General features: G+C 40.7%; 1 long non-coding RNA gene across 1 annotated transcript in view; it reads left to right on the top strand.

The window, feature by feature from the left end:
- LOC142835168 (uncharacterized) overlaps positions 1-12,862 on the top strand; it is a 51,324-nt gene that overhangs the window by 5,182 nt on the left and 33,280 nt on the right. Inside the window, exons 2-6 of the long non-coding RNA XR_012907760.1 lie at positions 625-759; positions 3,731-3,819; positions 6,791-6,852; positions 9,735-9,805; positions 11,516-11,621. This is a non-coding gene — a long non-coding RNA (uncharacterized LOC142835168). The remainder of the gene's footprint in view (positions 1-624; positions 760-3,730; positions 3,820-6,790; positions 6,853-9,734; positions 9,806-11,515; positions 11,622-12,862) is intronic.

Raw genomic sequence — 12,862 nt, 5'->3', positions numbered from 1 at the left:
CACCACCCCCTTCTGGATTCTGCAGGCAACTACAAATTCATATATACGCAGTTTAAAAAATATATATAAAATGCAGTGAACTGAACTCTTAAAATACACAAAAAGGGGGGCTGGGATGTAGCATGCTCCCTTAGCATTTCCAAAGCCCTGAGTTTGACCCCCAGCACCATGAAAAAAACGGGATGAGGTTACAGACCTGTGATCTCAATACTGAGAAGGTGGAAGCAGGAAGATCAGATGTTCAAGTTCACCCTTCACCACATAGCGATTCGAGCCAGTTGAGGTGCATGAAACCCTTCTGTCCCCAAAAGGTGTTTTAATCATAACCACTGAGATAGGATTTAATATCTTTGGTAAGAATCATCAGCCACTTGGGGCATCCACTGCCTCATTTTGCTTCTTCCCTGCTGTGTGACCACTTGCCAGTCACTTAACCTCTCTGGGGCTCAGTTTGCCAATGAATAAATTAGGACTTCTGGTATCCTTGTGCCAGTATGACCATCTCAGTGGTGCTCCCCCCCCCCCCGAAAGCTGCTTTCTTTGCCCCCACGGTTCGAGTTTCTCTGTCAGCCCCACACTCCGTGCTTATTGATTCTGAGTGTTCTTTTCTGCCTTCCCCCACAGGGCTGGTCATTCTCAGAGTTGGCCCTGTTCTCAGCATCTAGACCTGGAACAGAACGGGAGCGAGGATGTCTGGTGCCCAGTCATATCCACACCCGAGGAGTGTCCGCGTGTGCACAGCTGGCTGCTCGGGGCTCGGTACAGTGTCTGCATTCAGTAACTGTTGGCTAATTATGACTATTATGTCTAATTGACAGGACTGTTGTAGGAAGGAAGTGAAAATAATGTATGCTCTCGTGTGGTGTGCTGTGCATATTCTGTGCTGGGTGTGGGATGAACTGTGCTGTTGCCCCCTGGGGCCCACAGGGGGACTTTTATACCACCTGAGGCCCCGTGCTGGGAGCTGGGAGCTGGGAGCTGGGAGCTGGGAGCTGGGAGCTGGGAGCTGGGAGCTGGGAGCTGGGAGCTGGGAGCTGGGAACAGGGTGTGGAATTGGCTTGGCTTGGTCAGTGAGCGCCCCCTTTGGTCAAGAGGGGAATAATTTGAAATTCAAGAATTTCTTGGCAATTCAGGGCTCATTTTGAATAGTGCTTTTTTAGCATTTGGGCAGCTCTGAGTTTGAAACCCCCAACACTGCACAATAGTAAGTGTGGCAGCCCAGACCTCTAATCCAAACACTCCAGAGGTGGAAACAGAGAGATCAGGAGTTCAAAGCCATCCTCAGGCCAGCCTGGGTTTTAGGAGACCCCGTCTAAAGAACAACAAATACTAACAAATCAAAACAGCAAGTCTGATAGAACAGATTACTCCCAGAGAGCAATTGGTTTCCTACACTGTTTTGACTTTCAAAAATGCATCCCTTTGGGTGGATTTCTTCTTTTAACTATGATATCTTGACCACAAAGGAACAGCCTCCAATTATGTCTGGCCTAAGAGCCATTCTTCCTGAAACCTATGGCTAGGCCTGAACACAGAGTGAGTCTGATTGTTTAACCTTAAGGAGACTGTTCGAGCAGATAGGTGTGTGGGGTGGGACTGGCGGTCAGAGTATGTACAGGGCGGCCGTTGCTTTGAGGATTGGTCTGTCAGTCCACCCGTCAGTCCACCTGGTCCATCGGTCGGTCGGTCGGTAGTCCTTCACCCTGTTGGACCCAGGAAAGTGATGCTGTCCTCACTCTGCAAATCCTACGAGTCCTGGGCCTAAGACAGAGAGACCAGGTCACGTCTCTGCAGTCACACAGCTCATGAGTGCCTGCTGGGGTGGAACCTGGTTTGTCTGTCTGTCACCATCGCTCGGCAGCTGCGGGAGCAAAGATTTGGACAAGGGGCTCAGTGATGTCGTGGGAGGGGCTTCTCTCTGGCTTTGAAGAGAATGATTAACTTTGCTCAGGGGCCAGTGCTATGGATGTCTTGTGGTCGGGGGAACATAGCACAGAGAGGGTCCTTAATTATCTTGATGTCACCGAGCTAGCTAGAAGTCGAGGCTGAATTTGCGGGTGGGTATCAGTGGGTCTTTCTGTCGGCCACTCTGTCCCTATGGCTGTGATTGTAAGCAGAAGCAGCATATGTCTGTCAGAGTCTGGGTTAAAGTTCTGTCACCAACTCTGGGTGGGCATGTCCTAAAGTCAAGCTGTGTGTCTTTAGCAGATCACAGGCTCTTAAAAAATATATATTTTAAGAACACACGTGTGTTTAAATGTTATTTGTATAAAAGGAGGAGGGAAGAACCATTGGTTATAATGTGTAACCAGCTGTACAATGGGGACAAGAGGGTCCTAAGTGAGCCTCATAGTAAGTAAAATAAGATATGTATAAGGCCTGAGGACGTGTGTGGGCTGCGAACCAAATACTGGGGCAAACGCATCACCAGTGGGTAACATATAAGAAGAGCTCAGAACGATTGGGGGCTATTAATTTTTTTATTAAAAGTTAAAAGACACGAAATAATGTCCTCATGCCTTGAATCCAGCAGCTATGAGGGTCCTTCAGATAAACACCAAGACTAACCCAGGTCTGCTAACCTCATGAGCATAAGGGCCCAGCAACCATTTCCTTCCATTCTGGGACTCTGCACAGGTGGCAGGCCTGGTACTTTAGGAAGTAATAAGGAATGTTGTAAAGTTATGTACAAAACAAATTATGCATACATTTAATTTCATTATGCATAAAATTAAAGAGCAGTTTATGTAGACCGACCATGAGATGCTGTTTTCTGTCCTGTTTTAAGATGATTTAATTGACAAATCGAAATTGTATGCATTTAAGCTTCGATGTCTGCTGTTTGTATCCAATACTCCACACACTTTCCTGCTCATGTGTGGGAGGAGAATATTTAAGATGGACCTTCTGTGTTAATTTTAAATACACATTTCTGTTAACTAGAGTTGCTGCTGTGTACATTGTCCATTGAGAACTCAATGTTCTTACAAAAACAAGTTGTACTGTCTGACCAGCTCCTGTTCTTCACACCCACTGACCTCTGCTAACTGCCGTTCTGCTCTGAGTTTGGGTGACATTATTAAGAGAGTGAACCCAGCCAAGTGTTGGCCTGTGAGTAAGAAGGCGCTAGGGTGTGCAGAACGGTCAATGGTCCTAGGTTGGTTGGTGTCCTTGGTCTGTGGTTAAAATGCTTTAAATGCATGCGTGAGGGCTCAATGGTAGGAGCCCAAGAGTGGCCTCCAACATGTTTATCTATTGTTGTGCAATTGTAGCCCTTTTAAAACCTTACTTCTCTGTGTTAAGAGTCATGTGGGTGTACTGAGCTATCTGCCCCGGATTAGTGCTCAGTTCCTCTGTGTTTATTGTATTTAAAAATGTATAAAAACCATGGGGAAGATGAACAGGCAATAACGATGAGATTGTATCTGGGTCCAAAATGGTGTGTTTCCAACTCTGTACCTAGGTTTGTTTGGAAGAGGGGTCTGTTCTTTCCTTTGTGGACAGGAAGTGCAGGGATCAATGTTTGTAGAAAGAATTGCTTTTTTTTAAGGTGGTCAATCAATGCATATTTATTGAAACAATAACTGTGAATGAATGAATGAGTGAATGAATGAAAATGAATACCTGCTTGGGCCAGTATCATGATCTGAGACTAAGATTAGCTGCCTTGCTCACTAATAACCATGAAGCAGGTCTTCCTACTTTGTAATATCTGCCTTGTGTTCCACAGAGTGGAGGCCCTAATATGAATGGAGACCTAGTCTGCTGGTTGAGACCTTGGCAGTGACCACTGTGGGCAATGAGCCATCAACCAACAATGTGAGTAATGGCTCCTTTTGTTATTTTGAACTTGGGATTTTGGCTGATGGGTATTTGTTGCATTATTAAACATGATTGAGTTTGTAAATAAAATCAAAGATGGCCAAAGCACTAGTCAGTGATGAGGGAGTCATGAAACAAGGGTAATTAATCCAATTAGGCATAATAATTACCAAATTAGAAATTATATAGTTGGCTGTTCCCTATGTGGAAAATAGCAAAGAAAAATGGAATAGCTCAGGCTAGGGTGACAGCTTAATTGGTAATGTGCTTGCCCTACAAGCACGAGGGCCTGCCTTCAATGTCCTGGTGCCCACATGCAAAAACTAGGCGTGGTGGCATGCTTATAATCTCAGTCCTGGAGAGGCAGAGACAGGACGAGCCCTGAGGTTCTCTGGCTAGTCACCCTTGCCTACTTGGGGAGCTCCAGTCCAGTGAGAGATTCCATGTCACAAAACAACATGGACAGTGATTGAGGAAGAATACTCTTTTGTTCTCTGGCCTCAACATGCATGCACATACATGTGCACCTGCACAAAACGAGCACACATATTACACAGGAAGTATGTATGTGCATAGGTATACACACATGCCATATGCATTGCATACATTATGTGTTACATTTTTTTTATTGTTGTGAGGGTGATGTGTTATGATTCTATTAAAAATGTTGATTCACATCTGAAACAGAACCATTGGGCTAATGAATATAAGACAGCATGACCCGAGAGGATGATCACTCAGTTCTCCCTGTTGGAGAGGCATCAGAGCCAAAGTGCCTCAGCTTTGTCCACTGTGAGCTTGTGTGCAGTGCCTAGACACGTGTCCGTTCAGCTATGATAGCCGTCTGCATTTGGAATGGGCAGTTGGTGGTTTCTAGTTGTTAGCTAAGAGTAACATATGTTGCTTCATGATTTTCTTTTTAAATCTGAAAACAAAACCCAAGTGGTCCAACCTCAGGCTAAGGAGGCTAATATTGGACAACTATTAAGCTTCTTCATCAATTCCACGCAAGGATGCGTATGAAAATTGACCCAGCTTGCATGTTTCCAATAACTGTTTTCCATTACGTAGAATGAGTGCATTGGAGTTTATTCAATCTTGTAATATTTGTGAGGGACTTTTACTCTTATTTGGAGATAAAAGGTACATAAAATGTGAGCGTTGATGCCATCATGTTTTGAAACAATTTTAAAATTTATTTTATGTGCTTGAGCATTTGCCTGCATATATGTATTTATATCACATGCATGCCTGGTGCCCATGGAAGTCAGTAGAGGATGTTTGATCCCCAAAATGGAGCTACTGAAGTTTGTGAACCACCATATGGGTGCTGGGAACCGAATCCAGGTCCTCTGCAGGAGTAACAAGTGTTATAAACTCTGAGCCACTTCTCCAGGCTTTGTCTTCACGGTTTAAAGTCTTTAGAGAGTTGTTCAAGGGAATTCACAAACAAGTAATCAAATGAATGGAAAATAACCAGCAATTAAACTAAGAGAGGACAAGATACAATGCCCTTGAATTTTTAAAAATCCATTTTATGTTGCCTCAGTTTTTATTTTGAACATGAGTTTAACTTCCTTGTACCAGAAGTAGGCTCAGTGACCCAGATCTTAAAGGTGTTAGAGCCAAATTTCTTTTCCAGTCACCTGCTGGTAGCCATTTCCCAATGGGCAAGTGCCCTCTGTAGGAAACTCTCCAGGTCAACCCTCTCCACGAAGTCCCATCATGGCAGGACTAAACTTCATAGATTCTCCCTTGACAGAGACCTAAAAGCCAAATTAAAGTAAGATAAAACACTTATCACCCTAGAATTATGATCCAAATTATATACATTAAAAGTCCTTAAAAATATTTTGATATAGGAGTTAGCCAATATGCTTGTAACCATGCAAACAAGATGGTGTGTTGGAGGCTAATTTTAGCACTAAAAGTAAATAATTCCATAAATGCCTTGAAGAATTGAAAGCCCAAAACATTGATTGGTGATGAGAATGGTCCAAGCATGAGAGGATTGCAATTCTCTAATGTGCTCCTAGCCACCATAACAACAGCCTGCACGTCCCATTCTCTTAGCCAGCTGTTTTGGGTTTTATTGTGTATATTACATGATTTGTTTAGACATTCGACTGTAAGTAAAGTTCTAGGCTGTTTATTCTTTGAGCTAGGAGTGAGAAGGAGATGAAAGCCACTGCCCCGCGCTTGCTCGCTAACGTTTTCTTAGAAAGGACCAAATCACGGGGCTGGAGAGATTGCTCAGTGGTTTGGAGAGCTTCCTGGCCAGATCCCAGCACCCGTGTCAAGTCGCTCGTAGTTCCTTGTAACTCTAGTTCCACGGGGCCAAAATCCCTCTTCTGGCCTCCAAAGGCCAGGCGCACGCAGCACATCACACATGCACAGAGGGTCACACACACATGGACACACAATAAATAATGAAGACAATTTTTTTTCTTAAAAAAGGAAGGTATGATCAAATCAAATGCAAGAGAGTCAGCGTGAGCTGGGGATGAAGGTGTTGAGACTCAAACTCTTGACCTGTCTCAGTTCCTTAGGAAAAGACCCAGGCTGTTTTAGGATAAACAGCAGGCCCCAGCCCTGCCCCATGGATCTCTGCGCAGAGAGGAGAAGGTCTGGTGATTGCTTCCATGACGAGCGGTGGTCTTTAGCCTTGCAGGAATGTTGTACACTTCTTTTGCTTATTTTTTTTAATTAATTTAGATTTAAATAACCCTCCATGGCTAGTTGTATTAGGTGATTGTCTCATGGGAGTTTTAAGAATTCTAAAGAGAGATAAAAATACATAATTTAAATTAATGGATATTAATTGTAGTTTAATGGCTAAATGTGCTACAAAGAAGCATTATTATTAATATAGTGCTATACAGCTGCATTTTACTTCTAAAAATATTTGGTTCATGTATTTATTTCTTTTATTAACTTTTCAACATTTCCTTGACTTTGTATTCTATAGTCCATGTGAGCCTGTCTCTAATATTGAAGATTTATATATCTCAATGGACAAGAACCACAAAGGTATTGTCAAATTTGCTAGTGGTATATAAAGTGATTGTTTCGAGTATATTCTTTATATTATCAAATGACTTCCGCAAATGATTAGTGGATACAAAGGGCTGGAAATGGAGCTCAGTGATAGAATACTTGCCTATTGTAGACAAGGTTCTGGGCTTCATCCCCAGCCCCACACGATAATACTGAGTCTTCCTGTGCCACAAAGTGATAATATGATGATTTCTGATTAATTTAGATCAACAGAAGTGTAATCCATAAATGAAAAATTTCAATCCACTTCAACACAACTCAATTCCATTAACACATAGTAAGACTACATTATTTATTTACACATAGTAAGACCACATTATTTACTTACACATAGTGAGACCACATTATCTATTAACACATAGTAAGACCACTTTATTTATTTACACATAATAAGATTACATAGTAAGAGTAAGACCACTTTATTTATTTACACAGAGTAAGACCACTTTATTTATACATAGTAAGACATTATTTATTAACACATAGGGAGACCACTTTATTTACACATAGTAAGAACAGTTTTTTATTACACAGATTAAGACATTTATTAACATATAGTAAGACCGCTTTATTTACACATAATAAGACTACTTTATTTATTTACACATAGTAAGACTACTTTATTTATTTACACATAGTAAGACCACTTTATTTATTTACACATAGTAAGACTACTTTATTTATTTACACGGAGTAAGACCACTTTATTTATTTACACATAATAAGACCACTTTATTTACACATAGTAAGACATTATCATAAGACCACTTTATTTATTTACACATAGTAAGATCACTTTATTTATTTACACAGAGTAAGACCACTTTATTTATACATAGTAAGACATTATTTATTAACACATAGGGAGACCACTTTATTTACACATAGTAAGAACAGTTTTTTATTACACAGATTAAGACATTTATTAACATATAGTAAGACCGCTTTATTTACACATAGTAAGACTACTTTATTTATTTACACATAGTAAGACTACTTTATTTATTTACACATAGTAAGACCACTTTATTTATTTACACGGAGTAAGACCACTTTATTTATTTACACATAGTAAGACCACTTTATTTACACATAGTAAGACATTATCATAAGACCACTTTATTTATTTACACATAGTAAGATCACTTTATTTATTTACACAGAGTAAGACCATTTTATTTATTTATGCATAGTAAGACCACATTATCTATTAACACATAGTAAAACCATATAATTACTAGCACTTCCATACTTCACATTACTTTTACACCACACTTGGTTCAATCCACTTATCATGTTGTATCAACTTTGAAACATAGACAAATTAAGGGGAAAGGGGATAAAGATAGGCTTGTGATGAATATGGACTCCCTGTATTATCAAGAAGGTTGACCGAGAGCCCGGCACAGCAGCTCATGCCTGTAATTCCAGGACTGCTAAGGCAGGGGGTTGAGACTATCATGGGCTTAAAAAGAAAGACATTCTCTAAAAACAAAAATAAAGAAAAAGAATGTTAGTGAAGTGACACCTGCTTAGTAACACCAGGGTAGTGACGCCAGTAATATTGACAGGAAGCTTAGATGGGAGGAATGTGTGTTCAAGGTTAGCCTGGACTCTATAGTGACATCCTGGTGGGGTGGGGAAGAAAGGAGAGAGAGGAAGTTAGAAAGAGATAGACTGATTATGCAATCAATCTATCAATCAATCAAAAAAGTCCACATTTTGGGGTGTTATTCTATCGACATGCACTTTCCAGGAGAGGGGCCACTAGCCACACTGAGCAATTGAACGGTCAGTGTTTTAACGTAGATGTGATCTCCATTTAAAATTCCCAACGTAGCTATTAATTCTTGAATAAGTGTGTCAATTAATCAGCTTTATTTACTTATTCATTACATTATTTACTTAGCCACAATGATACATTTTAGAGTTGTGACACAGAGTGGAAAAAAGCAATTTTCTTTATTTTCAAATTCCTGTTACTCTTCGAGATTGGGAGGAAAGGAATCAGAATTCTCAGCAATTTCAGAATTATGATTATTTTAAGCATATATCTAAAATGCATGTTTAAAGCATAAATCACACTAGATTTGATGGCTTTGATGATGAGCTACAGCCTACAGAAATATCCAAACAATATAACGTAATTTCCAATTCAGATCTCGCAGGAAGGTAACAGCCCCTGGTGGAATCATATGTGGACACTGCCCCTTTCAGGAATTATTTTGAATTGAACCTGTCTTAGCTGTTGAGAAAGGAGTCAGAGGACTTGCACGAACTCTTCAGTACATGCTTTATCTGTTTTATTATTCAATCAGTCTGCATATGCCTGCATATACACATTATAGAGTAGGGTCTGCATGTGGGGCGTTATAAATCGTATCTCATAAATGATTGATTGAAGAGGACAATACATTAGATAAGAGTCATTCTTTGACTACTCATGGGCATGTGTAAACATTGTGGTTTTGCTTGATTTGGTTCACAGAGACTAAGGTATTAGGAAGAGGGTCCAAGGCTCTATTGCTCCCTGAATTTCCTAAAACCTGTATTTTTACTTTAATTATTATTTTTATTTTATGCACACATTTGTCTGTCTGAGAGTGTCAAATCCCCTGGAACTAGAGTTACAGACAGTTTTAAGCAGCCATGTGGGTGCTGGGAATTGAACCCAGGGCCTCTGGAAAAGAAGAAAGTGCTCTTAACTATTAAGCCATCTCTCCAGCCCCAAACCTGGATTTTTTTTAAAATTCAAATTCTCCAAAATTTATATCAAACATGTTAATTGCTTCTAAAATGTTCGTCACTCTTTAGATAAAGGTTATTGCAACTTATTAAAGGTTTTTACTCTACAGGTTTAATGATGCGCTCCTCATGGTACCTAAATGATCCCAAGCCTCTGTGGGGCAGGAAGAAAGGCACTCAGGTAAGTAGTGTTGAGTGGCTATGCCATCCATGGGCTCACATCAAGAGGATGAATGACAGCTGCCCACAGACATGAAATAAAAAGTTAGCGAGGCGTGATAGCTCACACCAATCATTCTAGCACCTGGGAGACTGAGGCAGAAGGACTGCTTTGAGTGTGGTGCCATCCTGGGCTACATAATGAGATCTTGTATTATTAAAAAAAGGGCTTCAATCCAAAACCAAACAGCGGCATGAAAGAAAACAAAGCAAAACAAAAGCAACAACAAAAAAAAAAAAATCAGGATGACATTTTCAGAGGGATGTGAAGGGTTTTTAGCACAGCTGTGACAATCAGGTAATGCAAACTAACTAGCTAGAATTAGTCATTCGGTAGTGTTTAAGTCCTTGAAAACATAATGTGTGCACTTAATGTGCACAATTTCATCTTTCAATTATAAAAGCAGAACAAAACAAAAGTGAGCAAATCTGCCAGGCATCAGTTGCTGGTGGGGACCGAGATTTAGTGATTTGAGCATAGCCCGGCTCCTGCTGAGCTCAGGCTGGGGGCCCTAGTGTTGACGCACACGGCCCCTCTAAAATTCTCTTCTGTTTTTGTGTTTGTAGAAAGTTTGTCTTTCAGAAGATGATCTGATCTAAGTTTTTAAATATTCTGCAGAGGGACCCCAGCAAGATGCCATGTATTATCTCTGGGTTTCTGGAGTCTGGGGTGCACTCCTTGGCCCACTGTCTTTAGGAAGCAGTTGAACGAATAATTATGAGCAGGAAGCAATGTGATTGATTAAGCTATATGGTCAGGCTATAGGTCTAATTAAGAAGTGATCTTATTTACCTACTCTGAGGACATGAGCCTGGAAATCGCTTGCTATATTAGTGAAAGATTATGGTTTTGGATTTCCATGATTCCTGGGCACTAAGAGAAACTCTGAATGAAAAAAAATCAATAAATTATGCAGAAATAGTAATGTACAGATACATAGTAAGGAAAATGCATTGAGCACAGACCAACAATGTGTACCTCTGGTGGATGTGTCAATACTTGTGCATAAACAGTAAAATGAGGTTTGTTGGAAACACACATAGTTGGCAGGTCTGGGGTGGGGGTAGAGTTCCTGATAGTAATGCAGGCCAGTGTGACATTTGGCTCGTGGGCCCCAGTGGCTCCTGAATCAGGATTGTAGGAGTTTGTGAGGAAAATATAGAGATGTCAACTATGGTCAGTTAGGAAATCACAGTGTGAAGCAACAGCTGCTAGCCATTTTTAATGCTGGGTTCCCTTACCCTCTACCAATAAAAACCCACTGCCCCTCTGGGGCATGCAATACTCCCAGACACACAAACTCACATGCACAGGTGCATCAAGGTGTCCCCACGGTGGTAGGAGGTGGCTAGATGTTGTTTGTGCTAAGGAGAAAGGCTAAAAACATGAGTAATCTTGTAAGTACGTATTGGACTAAGAGCAAGTGTGGGCCAACAGAGAATGCTGTCTGTAATGCTGGCCCTGCTTTTTCTCTCATGTAGAATCTAAAGAAAAAAATAGAGAGGTCTAGAATGGAACCAGCAGCAGGGCTTGGAATGGGGGTGAGTGTCAGTAATAGGGACAGAATTATTGTTAGACTATCTGATACACACACATGAAACTGTCCTGAGCCCCATTGTGTGTAAGTGCACACTAGCAATTTAACTCTAGGCTTTTTCTTTCTTTTGAAAGTTTGTGCTTGACTTCAGCAATTGGATGCGCCCCCTCCAACTGAATCATCCCGGAACATCTAAGGTCTCAGTTTTTACCTCTGTGGGTAAGGAAAGAAGAGATTAATGTGAGTAATAGCTCAAATTTTATGTTCTTGGGTTCAGGGTTGGTTCAGGTTTGCTTGCATCTTCCCAAAGTAATGAATGGATGTAATTCATAAGTAAAACCAACAAAGGCCACTGGTGGGCATCAAAAGCGTGGATGGGAATGTGCTCAGACTGGGGGGTTTTAATTAATGTGATTTAGCGCCATTAAAATCCAATAGAAGAAGGTAGGTGCCAGATCATTCATTTTCAGGGTTGCTTAATATTCTATTTTCTTCGTTCTTGCTGCAATTCACTCATGTACTTTTCACTGATAACACTCAGGCTGTTAATTTCTTAAGGAGAAAGGGTGCGGGACAATGGACAAAATGATCTGTTTATTCTAGTTGCATAGTAAGATCATGGGGCTTCAATTATTCATGGTGCCTCCCTTAAGGCCTAAAGCGTCCAGGCAAAGGGTCCATGGGGAACACAGGGATGAAAGGATATCAGAACGCTGACTGGCTAGAATGTAAAAAAAGGATACACATTTTGGGGGAAAGTGACCAGATTTATTTTAATTAAGTGGAGAATGGACATTTGACAGAGCAATGCATTGTCCAGTAATGTTGCTCTTGGCCTTCTGATTTGTTCATTTATCATGTGTATACATAGATAATCTGCATAGCTTAGCACATCAATGCATGAATAGCGAGCAAATGGAGAAAGTGTATCAATAGCCTTGTAGAGCAGTGAGCTTTCCCAAGTGTCTGAATACAAGAGTTTTGACTAAACTGTAACTCGGGAAAATGTCAGAAAAAGAAAATCCCCCACCCCCCTCATTTCTGCTGTGAGGTGTGCTTCTTGCACAAGATGAGCACAGACAATGATTTGGGCCTCCGCTCATCCCTTCTTGGAATTTTTTTATTATAATGGGGCGAGCACAAGAATGAATAAAGATGGCCAATTTGGCAAAAATAGAAAAAGAAAAGAAGGAAAGAAGCATTATTACTCGTTCCTTTCCAACCCTCATAATACACATAGATGCGGTCTGTCTGACCATGGCCTTCAAGGACATGTCCTGTGCTGTGAACCACAGTATTGCTGTTTGGATTGTGTTGATAGCTGGCCACTGGTTTTATTTAGACAAGAAATAAATTATATGTATGAAAATGATTGTTTGAATAATTGTCTAATTGAAAAAAGGCTAAGCATGGAAGACTTCTGTGTACATTCTAATAAGCTTTACTGATCTAATTCTGTCCACCAAAGGCCATTCTCTTAA

Source organism: Microtus pennsylvanicus, chromosome 14, assembly GCF_037038515.1.
Source record: "Microtus pennsylvanicus isolate mMicPen1 chromosome 14, mMicPen1.hap1, whole genome shotgun sequence".
In the NCBI taxonomy this organism is placed as follows: domain Eukaryota; kingdom Metazoa; phylum Chordata; class Mammalia; order Rodentia; family Cricetidae; genus Microtus; species Microtus pennsylvanicus.
This window is presented reverse-complemented; position numbering and strand designations above follow the sequence as displayed.